Source organism: Elaeis guineensis, unplaced genomic scaffold, assembly GCF_000442705.2.
Source record: "Elaeis guineensis isolate ETL-2024a unplaced genomic scaffold, EG11 Super_Scaffold_32645, whole genome shotgun sequence".
Taxonomy (NCBI): domain Eukaryota; kingdom Viridiplantae; phylum Streptophyta; class Magnoliopsida; order Arecales; family Arecaceae; genus Elaeis; species Elaeis guineensis.
The window spans coordinates 192,516-209,657 of record NW_027332421.1 but is presented as its reverse complement, the minus strand read 5'-3'; positions in this window follow the sequence as shown (position 1 = coordinate 209,657).

The window sequence follows — 17,142 nt, the reverse complement described above, 5'->3', positions numbered from 1 at the left end:
TCAGTTCTCTGCCTCAACAAGAATGGAGTTGCTCGAATGAAAATTTTCAGCAGAGTTTCTAGGTAAAAATGAGAGCTTATAGAAATAACGTATCTGGGGTTCCCCTTTTATAGGCGGAGGGGGCAACAAACTGAAGGTGATGCCTGTAACCGTCTGGCAGTGGCCGCCCATAGTCAGGGAAAGTTTGTTGCGGAGAGTAGTGGGGTGGACCAGTGGCTATTATCGGGGCGTGCCACGTGGAGTCTGCCACGAGGAGTGGAGCGGCGTCCGTTGTCGTGACTTGCCAGAGGATAGAAGAATCGCGCGGTATCCGTCGCAGGAAGTGGAGCAGAACCGTGGCCATTATTATGGCCTGCCAGGGGAGTGATGGAAGCCGCGTAGAATCCATCGCAGGAGGTGGAGCAGGGTCGTGGAGTGATGGAGCCGCACAGAATCTGCCGTGGAGCAGGGAATAGAGCAAATCATGGCTGTTACTGCGGCGCGCCAGGGGATGAAGGTCTGTCGGCTGAAGTCCGGCTGGAGTGTCTGGCGGAGAGAGGTAGTTAGCCATCTGTCCGAGAGGAACTCAAAATCGGCTTCGACAGGAGCTCGGATGGAGTCTTCCTTCAGTCACAGCCGGGGGTGGAGTCCGGCTCCAGTAGGGGTCTGGGCGGAGTATCCTTGCTGTTGGAGTTGGTGGGCGGAGTCTGACTCCCGTAGGAGTCCGGGCGGAAGTCTGCCTGTAGCCGTTGGAGTGGGGATGGAGCCCGGCTCCCGTAGGAGTTTGGGCGGAGTCTTCCTGCAATTAAAGTCAGGTGCGAAGTCCAGCTCCCGTAGGAGTCCGGACGGAGCTTACCAGCAGTTGAAGTTGGTGATGGAGCCCGACTCCCGTAGGAGTCCGGGCGGAGTCTTCTTTGTGGTTGAAGTTGGGGACGGAGCCCGGCTCCCGTAGGAGTCCTGGCAGAGTCTTCCTGCAATTAAAGTCAGGTGCAAAGTCCGGCTCCCGTGGGAGTCCGGACGGAGCTTACCAGCAGTTGAAGTTGGTGACGGAGCCCGGCTCCCGTACGAGTCTGGGCGGAGTCTTCCTTGCGGTTGAAGTTATGGATGGAGCCCGGTTCCCGTGGGAGTCCGGGCGGAGTCTTCCTGCAATTAAAGTCAGGTGCGAAGTCCGGCTCCCGTGGGAGTCCGGACAGAGCTTACCAGTAGTTGAAGTTGGTGATGGAGCCCGGCTCCCGTAGGAGTCCGGGCAGAGTCTTCCTTGCGGTTGAAGTTGGGGACGGAGCCCGACTCCCATAGGAGTCCGGGCAGAGTCTTCCTTGCGGTTGAAGTTATGGACGGAGCCCGGCTCCCGTGGGAGTCCGGGCGGAGTTTTCCTTGCGGTTGAAGTTGTGGACGGAGCCCGGCTCCCGTGGGAGTCCGATCGGAGTCTTCCTGCAATTAAAGTCAGGTGCGAAGTCCGGCTCCCGTGGGAGTCCGGATGGAGCTTACCAGCAATTGAAGTTGGTGACGGAGCCCGGCTCCCGTAGGAGTTCGGGCGGAGTCTTCCTTGCGGTTGAAGTTGGGGATGGAGCCCGGCTCCCGTAGGAGTCCAGGCGGAGTCTTCCTTGCGGTTGAAGTTGTGGACGGAGCCCGGCTCCTGTGGGAGTCCGGGCGGAGTCTTCCTTGCGGTTGAAGTTGTGGACGGAGCCCGGCTCCCGTGGGAGTCCAGGCGGAGTCTTCCTGCAATTAAAGTCAGGTGCGAAGTCTGGCTCCCATGGGAGTCCGGACGGAGCTCACCAGCAGTTGAAGTTGGTGATGGAGCCCGGCTCCCGTAGGAGTCCGGGCAGAGTCTTCCTTGCAGTTGAAGTTGGGGACGAAGCTCGGCTCCCGTAGGAGTCCGGGCGGAGTCTTCCTGCAATTAAAGTCAGGTGCGAAGTCCGGCTCCTGTGGGAGTCCGGACGGAGCTTACCAGCAATTGAAGTTGGTGACGGAGCCTGGCTCCCATAGGAGTCCGGGCGGAGTCTTCCTTGCGGTTGAGGCTGGGGACGGAGCTCGAGTCTCGTAGGAGTCTGGGCAGAGTCTTCCTCACGGTTGAAGTTGTGGACGGAGCCCGGCTCCCATGGGAGTTCGGGCGGAGTCTTCCTGCAATTAAAGTCAGGTGCGAAGTCCGACTCCCGTGGGAGTCCGGACGGAGCTTACCAGCAGTTGAAGTTGGTGACGGAGCCCGGCTCCTGTAGGAGTCCGGGTGGAGTCTTCCTTGCAGTTGAAGTTGGGGACGAAGCCCGGCTCCCGTAGGAGTCCGGGCGGAGTCTTCCTTGCGGTTGAAGTTGTGGATGGAGCCCGGCTCCCGTGGGAGTCCGGGCGGAGTCTTCCTTGCGGTTGAAGTTATGGACGGAGCCCGACTCCCGTGGGAGTCCGGGCGGAGTCTTCCTGCAATTAAAGTCAGGTGCGAAGTTCGACTCCCGTGGGAGTCCGGACGGAGCTTACCAGCAGTTAAAGTTGGTGACGGAGCCCGACTCCAGTAGGAGTCCGGGCGGAGTTTTCCTTGCGGTTGAAGTTGGGGACGGAGCCCGGCACCCGTAAGAGTTCGGGCGGAGTCTTCCTTGTGGTTGAAGTTGCGAACGGAGCCCGGCTCCCGTGGGAGTCCGGGCGGAGTCTTCCAGTAGTCGAAAGTCGGAGGGGGCCTGCAAGGGTCAATCCCGTTGAGAACTTTGGCTAAGGATATTTTATACCCAACATTAGGGATGGAAGTCTTATTCCAATCTTAACTTTAGAAATTGTAGAGCTTATTTTCAAATATTATCATTTAGAGTAATTGTTACTATTATCCATTGTTTATGATGAATGTAATCTTTGTTGGCCTTTTGGCTAAAGATGATTATCATTCATTAATAAACTAAGATTATTGTGATATTATTATGAATAATGTTACAATAATACATGGACAATAAGGAAATGACATTTTACATTTACACAGCCTATTAAGTGTAATGTACACACCCAAGTTAGATAATGTCATGGATGTCTATCTTTGGCTTAGTCACCTTGACAAGAATAGGATAAATGGATTAGCTTGAGAGGAAAATCTCACATCAATGATTGTGAATCATTGATAGCCTGTGAGTCTTGTCTTCTTGAAAAGATGACAAAGTTACCTTTTAATGAAAAAGGTGAAGCAGCTGATAAAGTTCTAAGTCTCATATATAGTGATGTATGTAGACCTCTGAACTTAAGTGCTAGAGAAAGATATTAATATTTCATTACAGATGACCTATCTGGGCATAGATGCATCTGGGCTGAATCATTTGAAATGTTCAAATGATTCAATAATGAAAGATTGAAACAAACTGGATAAGGTGTTAGAACTCTTCGATCAAATCAAGGAGGCGAATACTTATCCAGTGAGTTTGTAACATATCTAGGAGAGAATTGGATTCTCTCTCAGTGGATTCCTTTTCGAAACACAGTGTATCTGAAAGGAGAAGTTGAACTTTGTTAGACATGGTTCAATCCACAATAGAGTTCACTTCTCTGCCTGTTTCAGGATTGTGCTCTTGTGTGATTACTTGTTTTACTCTAAAAATATACTGAGTAAGTCTGTTGTGCAGATTCCATATGAGATATGGATCGGGCATAGACCTAGACTCTCTCACCTTTGGGTTTGGACTTGATCGGCCTATGTCAAAGATTTGCATACAGATAAACTTGGTTCTTGGTCCAATAGTTGTTTAAGAGTTACTGATTCTATCGTGCTGAAGAACATAAGATGCTCATCAGCAGTAGGGCATTCCTTTTGGAAAGGAGTTCCTTAGAGAAGGAACTAATGCCTATCAAGTTGAACTTGAAAGTTTGACTGGTAGAAAATGAACTGACATAATCTAGTAAACCTACAGAACTGGATTTGATTAGATCAAACTCGAAGCCCATTAAAGTAACACCTTTAAGGAGATCTGGTAGAGTACCGCATAAGTCGGACAGACACTTCAGTGTCTAGGTCTGGGATGGCGATCCTGTTGAGCTTAATGAGATTAGCAAGGATCTGATCACCTATAGGGATGCAATGCAGTGGTCTAACTCTGAGAAGTGGCTTGGAGCCATCAAATCCAAATTGAAGTCCATAGAAATCAATAGTGTATGGACACTAGATGATTCACCTGAAGGGATAAATCCATTGGGTGTGAATGGATTTTTCAAAAGGAACAGAGTAGCGCAGACGGAAAGGTGAAGACCTATAAAGCCTGTTTCGCTATTATCCCAGAGTTAGAACATACATTTTGAACATATGTCTTTGTTATGAACAAAGAGGAACCCTGCATTTATAAATGGGCAAAATGTTCTGTAGTGTTATTCCTTGTGTTGTCTGTGGATGAAATTCTCTTAATCGAAAATGGCATTCCAACATTGCAAAGAATAAAGGTTTGGGTGTCATCTAATTTCTTCATGTTCAAGATCAGATATGGTATACTCACTAATTGTAGTGAGCAGATACCAGTCTGATCTAAGTAAGAACCACTGGAAGATTGTATAGATAATCTTTAAGTATTTAGGAAATACTAAAGTCCAGTGACTCAAATATAGAAATACTGACTTTGAACATGTGGATGTTTCGATTTTAGTCAGATCAAAATGACAACAAGAAAGTATCAGATCATACCCTAATTGTAGGAGCAATCTGCTGGAAAGGTTTCAGGCAAGATACTTTAGCCTACTAAGTTAGTGATGTAGAGTACATCATAGCATATGATGCTGCCATGTAAGTTGTGTAATTGCTGAGCTTCATTAGCAGGTTGGGAGTGGCACCCTCCACTGATGGTCCAATCCTATCGTAGCACTGGAGCCATAAATCTGGCTAAAGAACTGAAGGACCAGCATACTCTATATTGCTATCACTTTTGATTTTAGATCAGGGTGATATCGATCTTTGGAAGATCAATGATAAAGGAGAACTTGACCGACCCACTTGCTGAGGCCTCGAAACTAAGAAGTTCTACGAACTCAAGTGAAAGATAGGATATTTGATATCATTCTGATTGGCTTTAGTATAAGTAAAAGTTGTTGGAAAATATATCCTAAAGCCAATCATCTAAGTGGTAGATGATTGGAATTAGTATATGAATTATCTAATAATAATAGTTATTTGGCAGGTTCATCATAAAAGTTCTATCTTCCTTAAATGAACTCCTAAATTATGATAAAATCCTTAGAACCATAATCAATCAATAAAGAAAGATTTATCGGATGGTTCTTAAGTTGTTCACAACCAAATAATAAGTTATTAACAAGTATGATAACTTATCAAGTGTAGGTCGCTTTATGCCATATGCATTGGTTGTCTTCGTAACCAAGTGGTATGGAGACACTGGTATGGCATCTAAATGAGATATAGAAGTACATCTATATTGAACGTGACCAATGTAATACTTTACTGTCAAGAGTAGTTAGCTAAGGCCAATGGGTATAAGTGTCCCTCCGACCTGAGATCACCACGGTGACTTGCAAGCAACTCACTGTGCTTTGGTGCCGGATTGCCTATATTTTTAATATAGGTTCAAAAAATTTTTGGATACAGTTAAGTACTTGTGAAGTTGGTGTATAAGTCAAGATGAGATTGACCATTCCTGATTAACTTCAGGAAGAGAATGTCTCGCTATGTTTCAATTTAGCAAAACCTAGGCCTGGGTAATCCTCGTGAAGAGTCACGAGATTTGCAAAATTTTGAGACATAATAGAGATGACTTATATGAGTGTTGACAGTATATTCAAAGTCATCTTGAGCATTATTGATCAAAAGGATGAATTATATGATAACCATGGGTCAGGATTCTTAGAATATTGCTTTCCATATCTGGATGTCTGGAACCATTACTAGATGTTACTTCGACTGGTACAGGAATTGATTTCTATGCTACCGACTCAAGTTCGAACCTATAGGTTCACACACATTAGAGGTTGTAACCTAAACAGATGGTTAATCAACGATTGAGAATCATTCTTAGGTTAAATGATCAATGTGATTGATGTTTGACCTAATGCAAGTATTGCAGGAGGATCGATTAGCAATTGGATTGCTAATTGGCTCAATCTGATTGAGCAATTGAGCTAAGATCAAGTCTAATTGAATTTGATTTAAGTAAAATTAGTTTATATTTAATTAGATTAAGTCTAATTAGTTTATTGGATATGCCAATTGCAAGGGAGAACAAGTCCCTGTTCGACTAGGACTTGTATGCACCTAATTCCTAATTAAGTTAGGATTTAAATCAAAATTAAATATAATTTAATCTAATTTAATTATACTCTTAGTTAAACTAGAATCACCATTAATTAGGTTGTAATTAATTTAGATTGGGTTCAAAGTGTTTGACCTAATCTACATAAGAATCCTAGTTAAACTAGGATTCCATATCATCTCTTGAGCCACCTAAGAAATATCAAGCCCACGCCCACTAATTAATTTCTAGATATTTTTCTATGATATCCACATCCAAGGAATGTTATCTCACACTACTTATTCTATAGATTTGAATCAGATTTGATTTGGTTCAATGTGGAAAGTGATTTGGTTAATTATGAAAAGTGGTTTAGGCTTATTCTTTTTTTGAAAGAGTCCCTCTTCACAAGGACTCTTCTCTCCTCTCTTGTGCCAACTTTCCTCAAGCTTATCCTATCATTTTGTCATCCTTTTTTAAGCATATTATCCTAATCTCCATAAAATTTATAAGGGAGGGGGCATCCAAGAGTTGGATGCCCCATGGACACCTTGTTGATTAGGTCTTTTGACCTAATCTGCCATATAAAAAGTTGCCACCCTATATGCTATCAAATAAGAGTCAAAAATTCATGGTTTTTTGATAGATATAGCAGAAGAGAAAGAATGATGGCATGGGTGTATTGAGGCACCAATATCCTTGGAGGAGAGTCTTCAATGAAGAGATCAAAAGTTGATGTCTTGTAGAAACAAAAGGTAAGAGAAAAGATTGTTTTCTCTTATTATTTTCTTTTCAGATTATTCTCTCTTTATTTTATATTTTTATGTGATAAAAATTTGAGAGAGAAAGAGGTATGGTGTGGTGGATGTGTGCTCCAATGAGTTGGAGCATGGTGATCTAATTTTAGACATGATTTGATCATGTTCTGATGAGAGAAGAAGAAGAAAAGAAGATCTTCTCTTAAGGTTTATTTTAGAACCCTTCTTCTCCATCAATCATGAGATTTTTCTATGAGAAAACTCAAATATCATAAGATCTGAAAGTTTGAAAAATATCTAGAGAAGAAGGTCTCCTCATATCCTAGCATAGAGATGTTCTCAGAATATCAATCGTTGATGACTTGAAAGAGAAGAACTGTCTTCTCTTAGAATCTTTTCTATTATATTTTATTTCTGATTTTAGGAAGGTCAAAAAGTTTGACTTCTCCCTCATTCCTCCTCATATTCTTCATCTCATAGAATATCCAAGAGATTCGAAGAATATTTTTCTAGATTAACTATCCGGAGGGATCTGCAAGAAGCTAGCACTTCGAGCAGATCTTCATTCGACGAACCTCCGATTTTATTGCAGCCTCGTGTAGATCACCTGTAGAAGTCAGACATGTGTACGGCTCCAAAAATAACAAAAAAAATCAACCATGGAGTTCTCAACCCACACCAAGATAAGAGATCTGATCTCTTCTCTTATCTAAATGTGATCTAAGTTTTAGATCTAAAACTATTTCAGATCTAGGATATTGTTTGATCAATACCAAAGTTTTTATTTTTTGATTTATAAATATAATATGATATGTTATAGGTCCTAATTGTAGGATTTAGTAATTTGATTACATGTATTTGTAGATTAAATTATTTAATTTACATGTTTCGCTGTATTATATTTCAAAAATATTTTGAAATTCATGCATGAAATATTGCACCTTTTCCAACATGGGTGTGGGATAAGAGAGAGTGGGTGTGGGGGCCTAAGGTGGTGCAAGGTGGAATCCTAGTCTTATTAGGATTCAATCTATGACTTGTTCAAATTTGATTTGTTAAATCAAATCAAACCAAAATTAAATCAATCCAATTAAAATATATTTTAACCCAATTAAGAACCTAATTTAATCAGATTAAATTATATTTAAATTTGATTTAATTTTCTAATCGAATTAGAAATTAGGTTGACTCAAGTCCTAATTGAACTAGGACTAGTTTTTCTTTGCACTTGGCTTATCCAATAAACTAATTGGACTTGATCCAATCAAGACTAAACCAAATCTAATTAAATCATATTCAATTAGACTTAATCTCAGTCCATTGGCTTAATCAAATTAAGCCAACTAGCAATCAAATTGCTAATCGATCCTCCTGCAACACTTGCACTAGGTTAATGTCAATCGTATTGATTGTTTAATCCTAGAACGATTCTTAATCATTGATCAACCATCCGATTAGATCATAAACTCTAATGTGTGTGACCTCATAGGTCCAAACCTAAGCTGGTAGTATAGGAATAAATTTTTTTACCATTCAAAGTGATCATCTAGCAATGGTACTCGACGGTCGGATAAGTCGAATGTGTAGAATAACATCTTTAGAACCCATGCGGATATAGTTTTCATATAATTCATCCCCTTGACCAAAATGCTCATAGGACACCTCAGAGTTTAACTGTCAACTCTGATCAGGTTGTTCACATTATATTTCAAAATATCAAATCCATCTGATGAATTACCCTGGCCAAGGTTTTGCTAAATTGAATTGAAATACAGCGACTCATTCTTCTCCAACTCTTGGAGTGGTCAATCCCATCTCGATCACATTCTGACTTCGTAAGTACTTGACTGTACCCAGAAGCCTTCCATCACTGAATTAGAAATTCAGTTAGTCCAGTACCAAAGCACAGTGAGTTGCTTGCAAGTCACTAAAGCGATCTCAGGTCTAAGAGACACTTATACCTATATCCCATCAGAGACATTCTTGACAGTAGAATGCTCTGAAGTTGGTCATGTTCAATGATGATGTACCTTTCATCTCATCTGTATGCCATACTAGTGTCTCCACACTCTTTGGTTAAGAGGACAACCAATCCATATGGCCTACAGTGACCTATACTCGATAGAAGCTGTCGTCCTTATTAACAGCCTATCATTTGGTCATGAATAGTTTTAAGGACTAATCGATAAATCTTCTCTTTATCGAACCTAAATAATTCTAAGGACTTCATCACAACAACAAAGTTCATTAGAAGATGAAAACTTATGATGAAAATATCAAAAATATATTTTACTTATTAATAAATTAATTACAATACAAGGTTGCTCAACCGTCAACAAGTTGACAATTGGTTTTTGGAACATATTTCTCAATAGTACACCGATGCATGGACAACTCTTTGCCCAGATACTTCTCAAGCATATTGTAGCGACTTAGTCTTTAAGTCATATGGGCTCATCTAACAGTTATTGACCACACTCTTTAATTAAGTCCGACCTACCATTACAAGTAGGTGCAAGACCATCATTGGATCCCTCACCTAATAGTTATTGGGCCCAACCCTATCCTTACTCTGGAGCAACTCTTTGCTAATAGAGTGGTTGTGTGTTCTCGATGTAATTGAACCACTGTGACTAGCCGAGAACAATCAACACCAGTAGCACGCACGCACATCTACAATGGTGAAAGACCAATGGACTTAATATTTATGAAAAGATTTAAGTTTAAGTCTTATCTCAATTAGTCATCATATGACCAATCTAATTGGTATGGGCTAAACCAAACCACCAAACAACCTTATTCAGGACTCAATCTTCCAAATTGACCAGATAAGTGGAGATTGACGGAGGTCTCCCCATTGCTTTTCTTAGACACCAATAAATTGATCAAGTCAGCAAATGAAACCAATTAAATAACTATCTCTTAATTGCTTACCTTAGACACCAATAGGTCAATTGGTCCAAATAGATTAGTTGAAGCGAATCAGGCTCAAGCCATCGAGCTGAATTAGGTCCTTAGGTTAATTGACTCTGCACATAGGATTCAATCGATTTGATCAACAATAATTGCTTGATCTTATAAATTAATTGACTTAATCCTAATCAATACTTGACTCAATTTGATTAATTACTTAATCAAATTAGATCCATTGTGTTCAAATCAAAAATCCTAGATGCAATCTAATTACATGACCTAATTATTTTTGATTTTTTCATGATCAAAATCTTCATACATAAACATAAATTTTAGATTTTAAAATTAAATTTTATATTTAATTTTTTTATCAAAAGATAAGTTTTAAATTATAAAATTAATTTTTAGATTTAATATAGAAGCATATATCTCATATATGTATGTAAAATTTAAATCTAAACAAAAATTCAGATCATAACATGATGTCATATATCTCATACACAAATTATGAATCATATTGAAAATAATTTTTAGACCTAAATATGCAATCACATATCTCATATATGAATCATAAATTAGATCAAATTAATTTTTAGATTTTATGCATACATCGACATATCGCATAAATATGAACTAAAAATCATTCTAGAACAAAATTCAGAACCATACATACTAACACATATCAACTATATGATCTAAAAATTAAATCTAAAATAAATGTTATAATCAAAGTAATCATCTATACAACTCATATATTAAGAAAAATTAGATTTTAAAATTTTTTTCAAAATATGTATGTCGATTTCATGCATATGAAATATGTGGCTCTAAGACTACTGTTAGAATTTCATGTCGAGGCATGCGTGTATGTTTTTATTTTTTTTTTCTCTGAATAATATAGTAGAATAGAAGATTAAAATATCTTTTAATCTTAATCATACATGCATAAAATATAAAACACAAGGATCTACTTCATATGCTAAAATTGAATACATACTGAATTTTTTACTGAAATTGAATATATGATCGAATCACATACCTGTTTCATAATTTTTTTTTTCAAATCTAGATCTGAAAGAGACTAAGTTCTCTCTTAACCATGCAAGTGTCCAATCTCTATGGGTATCCACTCAGGATCAATCTGGTACAATCCTCTTTTGTGTTGATCCTACTTCTTTAAGAACAATCAGCCTGCGGATCTGAATGAAGTCTGGATCATGATCAACTCATTGATCTTTTTCTTGATCTTTTCTTCTTTTCTTCTCTTTATTTTATTTTCTTGATTATAAAACAATCAAAGATTGAAAAATTAGCAAGCAAAGGGATAACTAAGCTTCTCTGAGGCATGGAGAAGTGGGATGCCCAACACCTTGGGCATTGGACTTCAAGGGGAGAAGAGAGGGAGAAGAGAGTGGGGGCATGGGGAGCTTCTATGAGAGGCATGGGCTAATGAAATTCAAAGCTAAGGAGCCTTAGAGAAGGTCCCTTTAATAGGCATAAGGTTTGAATCCTATTCAAAACCAAACTACTACTTAATACAAATCCTACTTGCATTAGGAATCCTTAATCCTTTAGTTATTTGACCCCCTTTAGGAGATCATTTAGATGCCAACTTTTGGAGTCCTTGCACCCACAAATACACATGCCACATGGCTACCATGGGATGCCCCAATTAGATCCACATGCCCTCTCTAGTGTGTGCACACCCAACTTGATCAAATCAAGTGGCGCCCAATCAAAACTATCAAGGAAATTGATTAAGGGTTTGAACCCTAAATTTATTTGATCCAAAATCCTAGGCACTCAATAATTAGAGCCTAATGAATCTAATTTATTTAGGTTATTAGCAGATAATTAAATTTGAATTAATCTTATCAAATAAAAAATTCAAATACAAAAAAAAATTGGGTTCAACCATATACTAGCAAGGTTACCCTGAACCCAATAGGATTTTTCTAAACCCAATTGAGACTTCATAAGTCCAACTACTTATTTTAGATCTAATCTCTTTATTGTCTGATCCCATAGATTCAATTCTATCTGGTAGTGAGATATACAATAATTTTTATCATAGCATCATTGAAACTCCTTTCGATGGGTCAGAATAGTTTCACTCTAACTCATCAAGGATTGTCGATCCTGAGCAATCCTAATGAGCTCTCACCTATTGGGTTCCGATGACACAATGGAAGGGTTAGATGTTTAAAATTTTTATTTAAAACACCCAATGCACCGGAAGCTCTAATGCCCAGAAACTCTTGACTATATTAATCAAAGCATAACAAATATAAATTAGGATAAGAAGAATACCTGTAGTGCTAATTCTAATTTTTATAAGGTATCCAAGTATCCACCCTCCAATGATGATCCACATGAAAATTAAACCAAAGATAGTACTCCTTCTTCACCTTGCTTCAAGAGTTCTAGCCCCTAGAACTCGACTAGCCTCGTACCGATCAAATTTCTTCAAGAACCTGACCTCACCCTCTTAGAACCTCCTTTGAACTTTTGATTCTCCTTTTTTAGGACCCTTACAATCCTTGTTAGGATCAAATAAGGCTTTATCTTAAATCCCAAAGCCTTGTCCTAAAACTAAGATAGGTTGTAAGAAAGAAAGGAGAGCAACAGGAGAGAAATTGGAAACCCCTCTTAGATTCATTGGATACCCAGTGCCCAGACCTATTTATAGCCACCAGAGGGATGCCAAAAGAGAGGGACATATCTTATCCAAAAGGCATATCTGATCTAATTATCAGAGATAAGAGTTCTTTCAAGTAGAAGGACTCTTATCCATGATACGTCGATCAGCACCCTGGTCTGCGCGTGTGCAACCAAAGAAGGGATGTTTTCACATCCCTTCTCAAATCAAAAAAATTCTCAAAAATCTATGTGTATTGGAAATTCAATCTAAATTTGAAAAATTTAAAATTTGTGATAAAATTCTCACAGAAGGATGCTATCTTCACACCTCTTCATGCGAGTGCTGATCACCATGTGTGCAGGCATCAGGACCAACTTATAGCATCCGTTTGGCATTCAGATAAGTCCAAAAAATTTACAAAAAAATTATCAAAAATATATTATCAAGTAAAAATGTTATCACCAAAAATCATTCCAATCAGAAAGTATTTGAGTGGAATAAGGACTCTCCAAATCATGGAGAGACGTGATGCTTCTACGCGCACACGCGAGACATCCTTCTTTTTCTAATTTTTTCTCTATCCCATAAGTTTCAAAAAAAATATATCTCATACTTTAAGATGTGAACCAGAGGATGGAGAGTAATGTGAGCTATCACACATAATTTAATCTCATGAAAAAATAAATTTTTTCTTCTACCCATGCCAACACTTGTAGGCAGAACCTGTTTTACACCAAGAGTCCACCACAACTTGGACTCTTCATATTTGGCGTTAACATGAGATGTGGTGCCCCAATTTGGGCTGCTTCCAGGTATTACAATCTGACCCAAATGTTTACCAAATTAGGCTAGCTAATTAGCAAAGGATGGGACCAAATTGATCTCCAAAGGAGCAAGGGTTTCCACACGTGCTAGCATGCTTACCGGAACCCTGATTGAATCCAAAATTCCAATCGACTTTGTTCAAAAGGATCCTTAATCAATTTCTATATGTGTGTGACCCATTGGGTTTCACATCTTGTCAGCAGTAGGTTCAAGTATAAATTGATCAAATTTGATTAGATTTCAATCTAATTGATTTAGGTCCAATCGAGTTAACCCGAGCTCAATAATTAGAATCATTTCTAATTGACAATCGAATTAAACACTTTAATTCGATCAAAAACTTACAAGTCAAGATTGACGTCTAGCAATGTATCATGACTATCTAAAAGATATGAATTTGATGAAAATACTAAATCTATCCTTCAATGGTAAATTATCGTGCAATTCAATCCTTCGATCATCCTTACACCCTGAATATGTTCATGAGTATGGAATCATGTTAAACTCAAACACATATTCATATCGATTCTCAATTAACTAATGATGACTCCAATGAAGAAGCTTAGAACCTCTTTCTAATCTCTTTCCTACTTTTGGCCAAAAGACTTTTCTTGAGTCATCTAGGATTGAGAATACACAGGATGCGATCTCCTCTTATTAGGAGTGATTGATTTCATGTTGACCTACTCACAACCTCCATACACACTCCACCATATCCAGAACATCCTGTACATGTCTTAATGCCATGTCTGGTTATGAACCAAAATATGAATTCATGTGCACAAAATTTCATGATGGTCTCAGGTCTAAGGATCACTTGCACAACTCCCACTTAGAGAACCATTTTTGACATGCAAATAAGGCTTCCATAAGATGTTCTATTTCATCAAGTCAATTCAGTCGACTCATTTCTCAAATGAGCACCCACATCCTTATATTAGTATCTCACACAAGTGGCTAGTGAGATCTGCCACCTCTCCATTGAGCATACATAGGATGTACCAGTCTATCCAAAATATTGATCCCCGACTCAATGCTCCTACGACCAGGAATATTTAATATTAGAATTTTAGGTCTCACTAGCATGACCAATTCATGTCTCCTAAAATCATTATCCTAATCTTTGAGATTCATCATAATCTTAGACATAATAAGATGCAGCTAATATGATGAATCAATGCCTCAAATAATAATAAATATCATTTCATGAGTTAAAAAATTGTAAAGAAAGTTCCATCGCAACACACTTGCGATTGGCTTATAGGGTACTTTTCTTTCAATCTCTCACTTGCACTAAAGCCAATCATCTTTGTATCTCATATAATCGTGATGATAATCATATAGCTGCTATGGTATGGCCTTAGTGAATGGGTCTGCTGTATTGTTCTTTCTGTTTACTCGTTTAAGGATAACATCTTATCTCTAATGAGATAAAAACGTCTGAGGATATGCTTGGATCTATAATAAGACCTAGGTTCTTATCTTGAATAACAGTCCTAGTGTTATTACTCTAGAGTGACACCAGTCCTTCAATCTTAGGAACGACTCTTAAATCTATGATGAGTTTCTTCATCCATACAGCTTCCTTAATGGCTTCACTAGCAGCAACATACTCTGGCTCAGTAGTTGAGTCAGCTACTATCTACTGCTTGAAACTCTTCCAACTCACTATCCCATCATTTAGGATAAACACATACCCTGATATTGACTTGCTATCATCTACTTTCTAATGATCCTTCCTTGGATCAGCCTGAAATCTACTAGCTATGCCCAAAGCATAAGCTATATCAGGCTTGGTACATAGCATGCATACATAATTGATCCCACGACTGAAGATAAGAGATTTCATTCATCCTTTTCCTCTCTTCTGATGTCTTAGGATACATTCTCTTAGAGAGACGTATACCATGACTTGCAGGCAGGTAACCTCTTACTTGCCTCCATATTAAATCTCTTTAATATGAGATCTATGTACTGTGATTGGGATAAGCTTAACTTCCTTTTAGATTTTTCTCTATAGACTTTATATCCAGTATATAGGATGCTTCACCCAAGTCTTTCATGAAAAATTTATTCGATAGCTAAGTCTTGACCAATTGCATCATTGAGATATCATTCCCAATGAGCAGTATGTCACCAACATACAGAACCAAGAAGATAATAACACTCCACTTGTCTTCTTGTATACACATGGTTCATCCATATTTTTGATAAAGCCAAACTCTTTGACTGTCATATCAAATGAATGTTCTATCTCCTTGAAACCTGCTTCGATCCATTGATGGATCTCATTAGCTTGCATATTTGATTTGCTCTCCCACTTGAGATAAATCTCTCTGGCTGAGTCATATAGACCTCTTCTTCTAGATTACTATTAAGAAAAACAATATGACATCCATCTGCAGATTTCATAATTGTAGTATGCGCTATTATAAGCAAAATCTGGACGGACTTGAGCATAGTCACTGGTGAGAAGGTTTCATCATAGTCAATTCCTTGTCTTTGACTGAAACCCTTCGTCTCTAACCTACCTTTGTAGGTTTCTACTTGGCCATCTACTCTGATCTTCCTTTTGAAGATCCACTTGCACCTTATATTAGAGTCACACCCTCAGGTGCATCAACCAAGGTCTACACTTGATTGGTATTCATCAAGTCCATCTTCGATTTCATAGCTTCCAGCTATCTGTCTGAGTCCCTACTCATGACAGCTTCTGAATAGATCAGTGGATCAACATCCTAAATGATGTTGATAGACTTATAATTCTCAATGATAAAATTATATCTCAGAGATGCTTGATGCACTCTATCTGACCTTCAGAGAGGAGGTGTGTATAGTGGATGTACCTCATCCTTGGTTACTTTTGATTGAGGATCTTCTTGTGGTCCAACCACTGGTATTTCTGGATCGATTTGTAGATCATGAACTTTCATAAATTTAATATTCCTCCCACTGCCTCCTTCTTGGATAAATTCATGTTCAAGAAAGTGATGTGCCTACTAACAAATACCTTTTATTCAGTAGGATGGTTGAAATAATATCCATTAATTTTATTAAGATACTCTACAAATCTACACTTGTCTGATCTAGCATTAAGCTTATGTCCAAAAATATTTTTGACATAAGTAGGACAGTCCAAAGTCTTAAGATGTTTAAGATTAGGCTTCCTTCCATTTCATATCTCATATGGAGTGTTTGCAACAGACTTTGAAGGCATTCTATTTAATATATATGTGGCAGTCTCTAAGACATTATCCTTAGAAAGATATTGGGAGATCGATGAAGCATATCATAGACCGCACCATATCAATTAAAGTATGATTCTTTCTTTCTTCTACATCATTTAACTGAGATGTATAAAGAGGGGTCCATTCAGAAAGAATACCTTTACTTTTAAGATGATCAAAAATTCACTGGATAAGTACTCTCCTCTTCGATCAGATCGAAGAACTTTGATACTTTTTTTAATTTGTTTCTTGACCATACCTTGATACTCTTTGAACTTATCAAAAGCTTCGAATGTATGTTTCATAAGATACACATATCTGAACCTTAATAAATCATCTGTAAAGGTGATAAAATAGGAGTATCTTCTTCTGGTCTGAGTTGTTATCAGTCCATATACATCTATATGTACTAGAGCTAACAACTCACATGTTCTCTCTCCATATTAAGAAAATGGAGTCTTGATCATCTTACCTATGAGACAAGATTTATAAGTCCCCAATTATTCATAATCATTTAGATCAAAGAATTCTTCTTTGTATAACTTATTTATCCTTGACTCACTAATATGACCAAGACGACAATGCCAGAGATATGTGACATTCATATTTTT